This window comes from Nerophis ophidion, linkage group LG11 (genome assembly GCF_033978795.1).
Source record: "Nerophis ophidion isolate RoL-2023_Sa linkage group LG11, RoL_Noph_v1.0, whole genome shotgun sequence".
In the NCBI taxonomy this organism is placed as follows: domain Eukaryota; kingdom Metazoa; phylum Chordata; class Actinopteri; order Syngnathiformes; family Syngnathidae; genus Nerophis; species Nerophis ophidion.
Window position 1 is genome coordinate 61,313,419 of NC_084621.1, and position 13,986 is coordinate 61,327,404.

Sequence of the window (13,986 nt, forward strand, 5' to 3'; positions counted from 1 at the left end):
CACAACAGACGTGACCAGATTGGTACTAGGTGGGGATTGAACCAGGGACCCTCGGGTTGCGCACGGCCACTCTCCCACTGCGCCACGCCGTCCATCATGTCATTTAAAAGTAACCAGCCGTGTCGTTCAGTGTAGTCCGCCACATCATCCCTGCTGGTCTTCCACATCATTTAAAGCAGACCTGGGCAAATTAAGGCCCGGGGGCCACATGCGGCTTGTTGAGCTTTTCAATCTGGGCCGCCGGACATTCCCAAATAATTTTTTTAAATCTATAAGATGGAAAGTGTAGCTGCCATTATGATGTGCAGTCATGTTTTCTAACGACCGTAAGTCTTCAACTATACGAAGTATTTCAATGGTTGTGCTTATGGATGATATACCAGTTACTGTCCATCCATCCTACTATCCATCCATCCATCCATTTTCTACCGCTTATTCCCTTTCGGGGTCGCGGGGGGCGCTGGCGCCTATCTCAGCTACAATCGGGCGGAAGCCAGTTACTATGGTAATCTAATTAGTTACTAAGTTAACTGTGACAGGTTTCCAGCCGTCATCGTGCGGGTTACATGGACCATCGATGCAAGACGCTTCGTAGCAGGTTTGACACTCATTTATTATGTCAACAAACATTGTTGTGTCCCAGTCGGTCGCGCCGATTTCCAGCGCGACCTCCTTTGCTGCCCGTCTTGGCTCGCCTTTCGGTGGCCGGTGACTGCGTCTTTCTCACAGGCTCATCTCTCATCTGGTCACTCTAGACTTCGTTAGTTGCTGTTTCTCCTCCGTCTTCTGCCCCGATTGCTCCTCCTTCTCTCCTTTTATACAGCAGGAGAAGATGCACAGATTGAGAGCAGGTGGGTGAATTACGCACCTGGCTCTGATCGCTGCAGCGGCACTCCAGGTGCGCCCCGCCTCTCCGTTCCGCTGCATAGTCCGCCTCCTGGCCTCCATCTTGGGTAGGACCATGATTTGTCCTATCCGGCTGTCGGCCCGTCAGCTCCGCCTCTCCACAGTAACCTAATTAGTTACTATGGTAATCTAATGAGTTACTATGGTAATGTAAGTCAAAGCAGCTCAGACTAGGCACCAAGAAGTGTGAGTGGGGAGCGTTTCCACAGACGCGGAAGGAGATTTTCAAAGTTCTAAAGCTTAGTGATGTATCTGATGTATCCGATTGTAGGTGTGTTTATTTTGTACCTTTCCTGTTCATATTTAAATAAATGATAAATGGGTTGTACTTGTATAGCGCTTTTCTACCTTCAAGGTACTCAAAGCGCTTTGACACTACTTCTATTTACCCATTCACACACACATACACACACATTCACACACTGATGGAGGGAGCTGCCATGCAAGACGCCAACCAGCACCCATCAGGAGCAAGGGTGAAGTGTCTTGCTCAGGACACAACGGACGTGACGGACGTGACGAGGTTGGTTCTAGGTGGGATTTGAACCAGTGACCCTCGGGTCGCGCACGGCCACTCTCCCACTGCGCCACGCCGTCCCTGTTTGTTACATTTTTGTTGCGTTTCACTTGATTGTGAAATGTGTCGATCGAAAGGGGGTGTGACGTTCATATTTTGTCAATATTCAGTGTTTTATCGTTCATAGAAAAAATTAAAATTCCATTACGTTTTTTAAGCCGGTGGGTCATCACGTTTTTAGAGTTCAATCAGACATTATTGTGAGGTTTTGTATTAGTGGTCATAAAAATAGATATATCGGCCCCCAGACACATTTTTTTCTCTAAATGTGGCCCCCAAGTCTAAATAATTGCCCTGGCCTGATTTAAAGAGACCCACTACATGATTTAATGAGGTCCGCCACATCATTTAAAATGGCCCCGGCACGTAGTTCAATGTGGGCCATCGCAACATTTAATGTTGTGCACCATTTAACGTGGTCCACCACTCGTTTTTTGTCTGTCATGTCATTTAAAATGGCCTGCCGTGTCGTTCAATGTAGTCCACCACAGGAGTCTTGTTCACGAGTGGGGGAAGAGTGGATCGTGAGATCGACAGGCGGATCGGTGCGGCGTCTTCAGTAATGCGGACGTTGTATCGATCCGTTGTGGTGAAGAAAGAGCTGAGCCGGAAGGCAAAGCTCTCAATTTACCGGTCGATCTACGTTCCCATCCTCACCTATGGTCATGAGCTTTGGGTCATGACCGAAAGGATAAGATCACGGGTACAAGCGGCCGAAATGAGTTTCCTCCGCCGTGTGGCGGGGCTCTCCCTTAGAGATAGGGTGAGAAGCTCTGCCATCCGGGAGGAGCTCAACGTAAAGCCGCTGCTCCTTCACATCGAGAGGAGCCAGATGAGGTGGTTCGGGCATCTGGTCAGGATGCCACCCGAACGCCTCCCTAGGGAGGTGTTTAGGGCACGTCCAGCTGGTAGGAGGCCACGGGGAAGACCCAGGACACGTTTGGGAAGACTATGTCTCCCGGCTGGCCTGGGAACGCCTCGGGATCCCCCGGGAAGAGCTAGACGAAGTGGCTGGAGAGAGGGAAGTCTGGGCTTCCCTGCTTAGGCTGCTGCCCCCGCGACCCGACCTCGGATAAGCGGAAGATGATGGATGGATGGATGGATGGATGGATGTCATTTAAAATGGCCTGCCGTGTCGTTCAATGTAGTCCACCACATCATTCCATGTAGTCTTCTACATCATTTTCCGTGGCCCGTCACATCATTCCATGTGGCCCTCTGAGGGTAACCATAATTGCAACATGGCCCTCAGTAATAACGAATTTGACACCCTAGGTCAGGGGTCGGCAACCTGGAGCCGCACGTGGCTCTTTAGCGCCGCCCTACTGGCTCTCTGGAGCTTTTTCCAAAATATATGAAAAATGGAAATCATATTTTTTGTTTTAATTTAGTTTCTGTAGGATGACAAACATGACACAAACCTCCCTAATTGCTAGAAAGCACACAGTTTATATTAAACATGCTTCACTGATTCGAGTATTTGGCGAGCGCCGTTTTGTCCTACTGATCTTGGCGGTCCATGAACTCACCCTAGTTTGTTTAGATGCATAACTTTCTCCGACTTTCTAAGACGTGATTTATGCCACTTCTTTTTCTGTCTCATTTTGTCCACCAAACTTATAACGTTGTGCATGAATGCACAAAGGTGAGTTTTGTTGATGTTATTGACTTGTGTGGAGTGTGCTAATCAGACATATTTGGTCACTGCACGACTGCAAGCTAATCGATGCTAACATGCTATTTAGGCTAGCTGTATGTACATATTGCCTTACAATGCCTCATTTGTAGCTATATTTGAGCTAATTTGGTTTCTTTTAAGTCCTCATAATTCAATTTACATCTCATGACGCTATCTGTATGTAAATATGGCTTTTAATTTTTTGCAGCTCCAGACAGATTTGTTTTTGTATTTTTGGTCCAATATGGCTCTTTCAACATGTTGGGTTGCCGACCCCTGCCCTAAGTTAAATCAAAATAAACGAGCCATTGTGAAGCCACAAAGATCGTTTTTATGGCTTTAGCGATCTCTAGTGGTGATTTTCTGCAATTGTCCACATTAGTTTCAACTTGTTCTATTTTCTTTTAATGATCAATTCAAGCTTTTGTTTATTCATTCATGGCACAATTTCAATTTTATTTTTCTTTGTATATTCTGAACACCTTTTATTCTTTTTTTTTTTTTTTATTAATGGACAAACATACATTATGTTTGTCCATTTACTCGTGGACAAACATATTTGTCGATGTTTACCTGTCATTTATTCATTTTGTATGTTTTCTTTGTTATTCTTGGAGCTCATTTTACCTCCTTTCTTGTCGTTTGACACACATTCTATATTAATTATCCTCCCTTATTAAAAATTGAAAAAACTTTTGAATAGAACTGCAATTAATCGATTAAATCGATTAATTCAGTTAGTAAACATTTTTTTTATTATATTTTGTTTCTCCAGTTAATATTTTGAATGTTACAAAGAAAAAACTTTAAAAAAATAAAATTTACTGCATAGAATGCCCGGAACAAATAAACTATAAACAGACCAAACTTTGCTCATTCTTCTTTAAGGGGAACTGCACTTGTTTAGGAATGTGGCCTATTGTTCACAATCATTATGAGAGACAAGAAGACATAAAGGTTGTGTTTGTTTTTTATTTTTTTTTGCATTTTAACATGTAAAAAAATCGTCTCGTTTTAGGTGGCTAGTAAGGCAGATAAATTTTACCTCTAAATCATTTTAAAAATGCATCCAAAAACCGTCAACACTACCTCATTTACGTTCTGTAAACTGTGTAATAACCAAACTGTAGCAACATTATTATTGTAAGAGCGAAGAGCTAATGTGTGCTACTGCATTAGCTGTAAAAGCTAACTACGGCAAGAGATGAGCTAGCTTGTCCGACAACACAAAACACGTTTGAGTTTCGAATACACAACACCGCGAAAGGACACCAATTTGTACTGACTGAGAAACATGAACAATCATATTACAGTAGCTGTAAAATATTTGTGAATGTACAAATGTGAGCTTTGTTAATGTTATCGACTTGTGTGGAGTGCTGATCAGACATATTTGGTCACTGCATGACTGCAAGGTCATCTATGCTAACATGCTATTTACGCGAGCAGTATGTACAAAATGCATCATAATGCCTTGTATTTTAGATATATTTGAGCTCATTTTATTTGTACTTTCCGTTTCCTTCAACTTGAACACACACATCTTTACCTTTGGCCATTCTAAGCCAGTCATTTCCAGGAGTTATCACACTCTCCGTTTTGGTAATGTTTTCCAGTTTTGTAAAAATGTGTAGAATAAATATTACATTTCAACATTTCTGTCAACGAAGATTTGCATCAGCCTGCGACACTTAGTCATTTTGATAGTAGTCTGATATAGCTAATTTAGACACTTACATAATGTGTGGCCTTCATTTTAACAGTTTTTTAAGGCTTCACATTTTTTTGCGGCTTCAGACAGTTTTTTTTTTTGTTTTTGTATTTTTGGTCCAATATGGCTTTTTCAACATTTTGGGTTGTTAACCCCTGATTTAAAGGCCTACTGAAACCCACTACTACCCACCACACAGTCTGATAGTTTATATATCAATGATGAAATATTAACATCGCAACACATGCCAATACGGCCGGTTTAGTTTACTAAATTATAATTTTAAATTTCCCGCGATGTATCCTGTTGAAAACGTGGCGGAATGATGACGCGTGCGCGTGACGACTCGGGTTGTGGCGGACATTTTTTTCCAGCCCAATCCAAGCTATAAGTTGTCTGCTTTAATCGCATAATTACACAGTCTTCTGGACATCTGTGTTGCTGAATCTTTTGCAATTTGTTCATTTTTCATTTAATAATGGAGAACTCAAAGTAGAAAGATGGAAGTGGGAAGCGATGTATTGCAGCTGCCTTTAGCATCACAAACACAGTTTCCTTGTTTAAAATTCCCGAAGGTGAAGCTTTACTATCGAACAGAGCGCTCAAGCGAACATGGATCCCGACCACATGTCAACCGGCAGGTTTCGGTGAAAAAATGGTGGTAATAAGTCGGCTCTTACCGGAGACATCAGCGGAGCTTGTGTCCTCCTGCAGCTGCTGCGGACTATTACCTCCTCCCACCGGAGACACTGGCGGTCAACACACCCGTGGCCACACCCCTCCGACTTTCAGGTACCATATAATCTCACTAAAACACTAGTAACACAATAGGCAGATAAGGGATTTTCCAGAATTATCCTGGTAAATGTGTCTAATAACATCTAAATCGCTCTTACTGCCCTCGCCTTTTTTAATTTTTTTTCTAGTCCTTCACTCTCATTATCCTCATTCCGGAATCTTTCATCCTCGCTCAAATTAATGGGGAAATTGTCGCTTTTTCAATCCGAATCGCTCTAGCTGCTGGTGGCTATGATTGCAAATAACGTGAGGATGTGAGGAGCTCCACAACCCGTGATGTCACGCGCACATCGTCTGCGACTTCTGGTACAGGCAGGGCTTTTTTATTAGTGGCCGAAAGTTGCAAACTTTATCGTCGATGTTTTCTACTAAATCGTTTCAGCAAAAATATGGCAATATTGCGAAATGATCAAGTATGACACATAGAATGGACCTGCTATCCCCGTTTAAATAAGAACATCTCATTTCAGTAGGCCTTTTACCAGTAGATTGTATTCAAAGGGCGGTAGTCACTGCTTGTCATTACACATTAGTTCCGGAAGAGGGCGGCAGTGACAAACAAAATCATGGTTGTTGGTGACGTCACCTTTTACATTGCTTAACAGTCATTCCCAAACTGGGTTGCCAGACGCACACACACAATTCATCGTATTCGATGGAGACATGTAGATTTTTTATTTATTTATTTTACAGAACAGACTATCTCTTCGACAAGATGTAAACATTTACACGACATAATTAATATTGGACACAAAACATGAAACACACTTCACTTTATAGCCAGGTGGGGGCGCTGTTTTACCAGTGGCCGTTTTGTTTCTCTCCAAAAATGCTGTTAGTTCATTAATTTAACTGCATTAAAAGCAACCCTATACACAATCATTGGTCGTGTCTTTTTATTTTTGAACTGCGTCAAATTGGATATGTGCGATAATTTAATAATAAATTACAGTACACTGTTGTTAAACTTCTGCTACGATAAATTGTCAATTTTCACCTGGCAGCTTTTCCAGAACAATCTGATGGCTCAGTTTGACTCACCTGGCAAGTAAATAAATAAAGGTCGTTTTGTGGTTGTTCTTTTTTTCTCTTTTTTTTTTTTGTCTTGTTTTTTACGACATTAATCGTCCTTCCCTTCACTAAGGTTGTATTTTTTATGAAAATGTCGATAAATATATATAGCAGGGGTCACATACCTTTTTGAAACCAAGAGCTACTTCTTGGGTACTGATTAATGCGAAGGGCTACCAGTTTGATACACACTTAAATAAATTGCCAGAAATAGCCAATTTGCTCAATTTACCTTTAACTCTATGTTATTATTAATAATTAATGATATTTATCTTTGTGGGAACACTGATCATCTTAATGATTTCTCACAATAAATATATATTTTTGATGACATGTTTTAAATAGGTTAAAATATAATCTGCACTTGGTTAGAATATATAACAAATTGGACCAAGCTATATTTCTAACAAAGACAAATCATTATTTCTTCTAGATCAGGGGTCACCAACCTTTTTGAAACCAAGAGCTACTTCTTGGGTACTGATTAATGCAAAGGGCTACCAGTTTGATACACACTTAAATAAATTGCCAGAAATAGCCAATTTGCTCAATTTACCTTTAACTCTGTTATTATTAATAATAAATGATATTTATCTTTGTGGGAACACTGATCATCTTAATAATTTCTCACAATAAATATATATTTTTGATGACATGTTTTAAATAGGTTAAAATCCAATCTGCACTTTGTTAGAATATATAACAAATTGGACGAAGCTATGGTGTGGCTATGTATGTGTGTAGTGTGCATATCTATGTATATATTTATCATTTATGTATATACAAGTTCATTAAGTTTGTACATAGAGTGAACAGGTAGTTCTAGCTCAGAGTAATTTATGATTTAAAGAAAAGGGGTGGGATTAAATAAGTGTATACTTCTTCTCACTCCTTTTCAAATATGTAAAAAAAAAAAGTCGAATGCTCATTTGTTTTTGTTTTTTTTTATTCTCCATTGTTTACATTTTGTTATAATAGCTGTTAAGGCTACAGCACTGTATTGGATCATGCTTGCTCTTCTTTTTTGCATATTTGAAATAAAAATATATCAACCAATCAAGCTATATTTCTAACAAAGACAAATCAGTATTTCGTCTAGATTTTCCAGAACAAACATTTTAAAAGAAATTCAAAAGACTTTGAAATAAGATTTAAATTTGATTCTACAGATTTTCTAGATTTGCCGGAATAGTTTTTATGAATTTTAATCATAGTAAATTTGAAGAAATGTTTCCCAAATATGCTTTGTCGTAACAACAGAAGCTAAAATGAAGAATGAAATTAAAATGTATTTATTATTCTTTACAATAAAAAAAACTAACTACTTGAACATTGATTTAAATTGTCAGGTAAGTAGAGGAAAGAATGTAAAAGGCAAAAAGGCATATGTGTTTAAAAATTTTAAAATCATTATTAAGGTTGTATTTTTTTCTCTAAAATTTTCTTTCTGAAAGTTATAAGAATCTAAGTAAAATAAAATAAATGAATTCATTCAAACAAGTGAAGACCAAGTCATTAAAATATTTTCTTGGATTTCCTAATTCTATTTGAGTTTTGTCTCTCTTAGAATTAAAAATGTCGAGCAAAGCGAGAGTAGCTTGCTATCTAATAAATAAAATAAAAAAAAATAGAGGCAGCTCACTGGTAAGTGCTGCTATTTGAGATATTTTTAGAACAGGCCAGCGGTCCTTACGGGCTACCTGGTGCCCGCGGGGTGGTAAAATTACTATGGTATATATTATATTCCATAGTAATTTACTATGGTATATATTATTAAAAAAACATACTATGGTATATCTTATTTAAAAAAACATACAATGGTATATCTTATATACCATAGTAATTTTACCACCCTGTCCCCTTCCCACCCCCGCCTCTCAGTTTCAGCACCATGGACAGCCATCACATCTCCACCTTGTTATTTCCAGTAAACAGACCTCCTATTGAATGCATTCTACATAAAAAAAAAACACACACATCAGAACACTCTTTGGAATAATCCTGCACAGCTGCTCCACACGCTCGTCATTGTGCGTCCGCAGCTTGCACGCTGGCGGGTGAAGAGTTAACGTGTTATGTAACACCTTGAGGATGGTCGTCATCGTGTGCATGCACTGTCAGGGGTCTGTGCTCATGTTCTGTGCTATGTGAGCCACAGAGAACATCCTGAAGCAGGGGAGCAGACGCGGGTCCACCAGATAGAACATTTGTGCTGCAAACGACCAGTCTTTCGAGGAGGAAAAAACATCAAGGCAAGCCCTTTTTGTCCTTTCTTCCTCTTTCTTGTTGTTATTGTTGTTGTTGTTGTTGTTGTTTTTGTTAATTATGACAAGTGACCATGCAAATGTGGAATAACAATATATCATTATGCGGTTTAAACTTGGGTATTCACACTTACATGTTATTGTGGAGGGTGTTTTATGAGCAAGACTGAGGAAAAAAAACATCCTTTGTTGTCTATGTTGTGCATGGGGACCGATGGGTGGATGGATGAATGGATGGATGGATACATGGATAAACAGATGGATGGATAGATAGACATGACTCAGTGCAACAATTGTATTGTTGATAACAGAGGTCAATTATTGTTATTATTCATTATGAATTTCTTGTCATTTCTATATTATTATTATTTTCACCAACTGCTTCTTTGTTATCACTTTTACTATCATATTTTGTATTACTATAACTTATTGTATCTTCTGATTGTGTTCTATTGTTGTTGTTGTTGTGTTTGCTGTTGTTGTTTTTGTCTCTCTGTCTTATGCCCCTCTTTTCCCCACAATTACCCCCTGTGTCTTCCTTTTTTTCTCTTTCTATGCCCTCCTGCTCTGACTCGGCTGCACCAAATGATAATATGAATACATTTAATAAAGTAAAATACAAATAAGGCAGCCCTGCGATGAGGTGGTGACTTATAAATGATAAATGATAAATGGGTTGTACTTGTATAGCGCTTTTCTACCTTCAAGGTACTCAAAGCGCTTTGACACTACTTCCACATTTACCCATTCACACACACATTCACACACTGATGGAGCAAGGGTGAAGTGTCTTGCTCAGGACACAACGGACGTGACGAGGTTGGGATTTGAACCAGGGACACTCGGGTTGCGCACGGCCACTCTCCCACTGCGCCACCAATAGAATAGAATAGCATAGAATAGAATGGACTTTATTGTCATTATATTTCCATACAACAAGATTAAACACTCCAACTTAAAGTGCGGTAGTGGGAACAAATATAGGGTGAAATAAATAACACAAAGGAAAAAACTAACAATTGAAATAAACAGACTATCCAATAAAAATGATAAGCAATCCTGTATAATATACAAAACACTATAGAAATACAAAATACTGTACAATATACAGAACAAGACAAGATTACCGAAGTAATAAATAACAATCAGTGTCGGACGTATTGCACTCGAAGGGTAGTATTGCACAGTAGGATATTAGGGCATGGCGTAGTGGGTAGAGCGGCCGTGCCAGAAACCTGAGGGTTGCAGGTTCGCTTCCCACCTATGGACATCAAAGTGGCTGCCGTTGTGTCCTTGGGCAGGACACTTCACCCTTTGCCCCCGGTGCCGCTCACACTGGTGAATGAATGATGAATGAATGATGAATGAATGATTGGTGGTGGTCGGAGGGGCCGTAGGCGCAAACTGGCAGCCACGCTTCCGTCAGTCTACCGCAGGGCAGCTGTGGCTACAGATGTAACTTACCGCCACCAGGTGTGAATGAATGATGGGTTCCCACTTCTCTGTGAGCGCTTTGAGTATATAACAATAGAAACGCGCAATATAAATCTAATCCATTATTATTATTATTATTATTATTATTATTATTATATTGTATAGGGGTGAATTATTATTATTATAAGTTAGAGTTCAACATGGTGACAGCTTTGGGAAAGAAGCTGTCTCTGAGCCTGTTTGTTCTGGCTCTGATGCACCTGTAGCGCCTGCCTGATGGTAGCAAGTCGAACAGGTAGATACCAGGGTGTGTGCTGTCCTTGGTAATGTTGTTTGCTCTGTTAAGGCAACGGGAGTTGTGTAAATCCTTCAGGGAGGGCAGGGGGACAGCCGATGATTTTTTGTGCAGACTTTATGACCCTCTGAATCGCCTGTTTGTCTGCTTCAGTGCAGCTGGCGTACCGCACTGTTATGCAGTATGTCAGCAGGCTCTCGAAAGCTGAGCGGTTGAAGGTCACCATCAGCTGTCTCTCCAGTCTGCTCTTCCTCAGCACCCTCAGGAAGTGGAGTTTCCGCTGGGCCTTCGGGATGATCGCAGTTGTATTTTGGGTCCAGGACAGGTCAGCAGGTATGAGGGTGCCGAGGAACTTGAAGGAGTTGACTCTCTCCACCTCCTCACCGTTGATGTAGAGGGGGGCAGGGTGTGCAGTGTGTTTCCTAAAGTCAAAGATGAGTTCCTTGGGTGTACCCCGCCTTCCGCCCAATTGTAGCTGAGATAGGCACCAGCGCCCCCCGCGACCCCAAAGGGAATAAGCGGTAGAAATGGATGGATGGATGGAGAAATAAGGCAACAAGAGGAGTATTCCACACTTCTCTTTTTAAAAGTAAATGTGTACAGCTGATAAGGGCATCTACATCAACTATATGAGTTGCCTAAAAACCTGGACAGGACAAAAAAAAAGAGATTACTCAGTGAGTAAGTCTGATATCATGATGATGCCATACAAGGTTGTATGGATCAATTTTTTCTTTTATTTATTATTTTGATTGGGAAAAAAAATACAGACAATAAGTAATATTTGTTTTCAATAAATGGAATTAAAATACACAACCCCTTATCCACCCCGACCCACTCCGGGTCCTACAACTTCTTGCTACAGATCGGTCAAAGTGGGTGGCCATGCTCGGTCTAACCTCTGTACCAAAAGTGGACAAACAAACGGGAAAAAAATCCTGACTAGAAAGAAAAATATGCAGAGAAGCTGTGATGTCAGTGAGTCAAAACAAAGCAGAAAGGGAATTGAAGCGTGGTAAAATGTGAATTGTCAAAAGTGAGTGTTGTGTTTGTCTTGTAGGGTCTTTAATTTAGCTATGTGACTCATACGGCCCCAGAAGGAATCAACTTTTTGGGTGTACCTCTCATATTATTTTAAGATAGTCTCCAGATATAAGTACAGCCAGAGGTTCCTAAGCCACAGGGAGGCTTTGGGGACAAAATGGGACTTCCACTCCAAAAAAAAAGATTCTGCATGCTAGTAAGGATGCAAAGGCGATAGTATCTTTAAACGTCTTCTTAAACGTTTGCTAGTTTTAGGGGTCAACTTCAAATTTAGTGCACCTGCAAGATGTTTGAAGATGTCAGTCCAGTAATTGTTTCGACACGGACAGGACCACAACATGCATGTCATGTTTGCAGGGGTCAAGTGACATCTGTTGCATGTGTCGGCAATATTAGCACACATTTTGGAGAGTTTAGAGCAGAGGTGTCAAAGTTGTTTTCACTGAGGACCACATAGCAGTTATGTTTGGCCCCAGAGGGCCGAATCTAAACGTGAATATTAGTATTACAGAATTTTTTTAAATGTTTTTTTTAGTAGATTTGCAATTATTTCACCTCAAAATTTTGTGCATATTACTGTAAATGGGAAAACAGTACATCTGATTTTATGGTTTGAGAAAATGCATTATATTTGTTTGTTTTTTTACTGTAAATTAAAAAAAATGCAATTTTACAGCAACATTTTGGCACCTCAGCAGCAAGGTTTTTTTAGCGCAAATCAACAACTGTAGATTTTTCGGTGTATTACTGTAAATGCCAAAACGGCACCACAGTTTATAACAGTAGAAAAAGTAATGTTTCTTTCATTTAAAGAAAAATGCTGTAAAAAACACAGTAACTTTCACAATTTTATCATGAAATCTGTTGCTACTTTTACATTGCAGAATTGGATGGATAACTTGCTTTGAAATCATTATTAGAATGTATTTCTATTTAAAAAATAGTTTAAATAATTGAAAATGTATTTTTGCATAATTAGACAATATTTAAGTTCACATAATTTGCAATTACACGGAGTACATATATATTTTTCTCCCAAAATAGAAATAGTGAGAAAAGTAACATTACTTTATTGATGCATATTATTTTCAGGCTTTCCGAGGCCAAATAAAATTAAGTGGCGGGCCATTGAGTTTGACACCTGTGGTTTAGAATGAGTAAAGTAGATACCCTCAAATTGTGTCAAGTTTTTATATCAGGGAGAAAAGAGGATCATTTTCCAACTGCAACTTTTAATCTACTTTCATGAGCAAATAAGTGCATGGACGCGATAATAGACCGAGCTCTTCAATGTGAGGCATTAGGGAGTAAAGAGCTTGACTTGACGTGCTTAGATAATCATTAGAAAGCAGTTGCAGTGGATTAAAAGTTACTTAATATATATGTTGTTGTTAACATAGACCATCTGCTTTAAGCCATGCAACCCTTTTTTGAGTTGTATATTCCACTGGTAGATTTGATGTTTATGTTGACATGTTACATCAAGATGATTTGGTTTTCCCTATGTTTTTTATTTTATTTATTTTTTAAATAACCTGTCCTGTTCAGCCACTCAGGCAAATAATATTGTTGATCTAGAATGGACATATCTGCTGTACAGATTTACTTTACAAAGGAAAAGTGTGAAATGCTTCAGTTCTTGCATTATTTATTTAACTTTATTGAAGGTTGGTCATATTTAGTGTTTGGCACAAGCCGACATGGTCAGTAGTGGATAGAAAGAAGAAAAAAAGAAGATGTTTTTTGGGGGGGATTGGGGGGGGGGGGGATTCAGGGAGAGAGAACAACAAAAAACAAAACAATAGAAGATACAGAATTTACAAATATAGAACAGGATAGACATTTTTTAATCCCACAATGGGAAAGTTATGGGGTTGCAGTGCAGATAAAAACGGTCCACACGAATAAGGCAAAAAAACATATTAAAATGAGGGGGAAATATCTAAGAACACAAATGACAAAATATATCAAGAGAGCACAGAGCTGAGGCCACCACCTTCTACATACAGATACAAAAGTAAAACACAACAAAAAAATAGCAATAATTAAAATATATTGCCCACATATGGTTTGCTCCATGCACAGACAAAGAACAAAACAAAAACAAAACCTCATTTCAACAGCCACGTACACCGTGGTGGCTTCTGCAGTGCTCCACAAAATCATCTGCTGGGGTTGGGGGTGGAGATGCAGCACGACCAGAGACAG

At 39.5% G+C, this 13,986-nt stretch overlaps 1 protein-coding gene across 2 annotated transcripts in view; it reads left to right on the forward strand.

The window, feature by feature from the left end:
- The first annotated feature begins 8,778 nt into the window (after positions 1-8,778).
- sybu (syntabulin (syntaxin-interacting)) overlaps positions 8,779-13,986 on the forward strand; it is a 46,644-nt gene continuing 41,436 nt past the window's right edge. Inside the window, exon 1 of one of the 2 annotated variants that reach the window (XM_061916405.1) lies at positions 8,779-8,993. The gene's annotated coding sequence lies outside the window, so the exon portion shown is untranslated. The remainder of the gene's footprint in view (positions 8,994-13,986) is intronic. The other variant, XM_061916407.1, reaches the window with a different exon arrangement.